Raw genomic sequence first — 1566 nt, 5'->3', positions numbered from 1 at the left:
CACACACACACACACACACACACACACACACACACACACACACGAACCATCCTTAAAGATGAATGAGGCACACATGGCAGACCTTGAAGTAGTAGTTTATTTAAAGTACAGAGAATTTCAGGATAAATATTTCCAACCAGCAGTTGGTGCCATTTCTAAGAAAAATGGTCGACCTCTACAAAACCTGTGACAGTGATAAAATACATGTAGGTGTATTTGCAGATTTATCTTTAAGTCTTTAACTCTAAGATTTTCAAACAAATCTGACATTATATAAAAGAAGAATCCTGTATCCCCCATCCCTACAAACATTTTCAGCCATCTTGTAGTAACAACAGTGTAGAATCATCATTATCTAAACCTGCACATGGTTAGCTGCCATCGTCTACACTGTGATGAATAGGAATAAAACAAGAATAATGGCTATAGGAAGTTTGAAAAGGTTTCTGCTTAAGTTTAGGGAAAATAATTCTTAATAAAAGCCTTATGTAATTTCTTATAGATTGCTAAGTTCTGTTCTCTGGGTACAACTGCATCAAGTCCTTACAGCATTGGTGTGCAAACATGGAGGAAAAAAATAATAATTGTCTCCAAAACCCCACAATTATACTAATGTTAAACCCTGCTTAATTCTTGCCGGGCTATTTCAAATTTTGACATGTGCATTAAGTCATGACTTGGGAATCTGGTAATGAATTGCCAGACACTGTCTCAATTCTTCATTTCTAGTCAGTGTGTGCAGAAGAAAACAATGTTTAAGCTTGTTCATTTTATCCTTGAATATCTGAATTCAAGACATGCTTGGACATCTTAAAAGGGCTTCCAATCCTGACTAAAAGGTTTGCCACCATTTCAGAATGCACAGTAAGGACAAAGAATTGCTGTTAATCAGAGAGGGTATGGCACTGTAACCAAATATTAAGTTATTGCTAACTTTTTCCGACAAGTAGTATTCATGCTTGAGAAGACTATTATTTTGCCACACTCCAAGGAAGAAAGCATTTTATTTAGTAATAGTTCAAATAATGGAGTAAAAATGTCTCTGTGTGCATTTGAACTGGCCCTGGTGGCCTGATTCAGTATTTTGCCCATTTTCTTGGCTTTTTGAGCTTCATGCACACAAAAAGAAATTGTACAAAACACTTAGCACTGTTTTTTTTTTTTTTTTTTCTTCTTCCCCAAGGCTGGTAATGGGGCTTTCACTGCACAAAGGCAGAGACAAACTATTTGGAAAGGTGAGGGTTCTCAGAAAACCTAGAAAATTCTGCCCATACATTTTGGACTAGAATCTCTGAGGATTTATGCTTACCGTGTAAAATATGGAATAAGATCATTGGACGGATCCATCATCACAAATTTCAGATGCAAGAGAGCTTTTAAAAGGAGGATGGCGAGTAATTCATGTTTAAGAATTTTATGAGTTACCTTTTGCAAAAAGCAGTTTTCACTGGCAACACTTCCATCTGTGATGTGAACCGGCTGGCTACTGAATCTCTCTCTGTCTCTGTCTCTCTGTCTATCTCTCAGTCTGTCTCTCTGTCTGTCTCTCTGTCTGTCTCTGTCTCT

The sequence above is a fragment of the Mus pahari genome, chromosome 3 (assembly GCF_900095145.1).
Source record: "Mus pahari chromosome 3, PAHARI_EIJ_v1.1, whole genome shotgun sequence".
Lineage (NCBI taxonomy): Eukaryota > Metazoa > Chordata > Mammalia > Rodentia > Muridae > Mus > Mus pahari.
Note: the sequence above shows the minus strand (reverse complement) of the source record.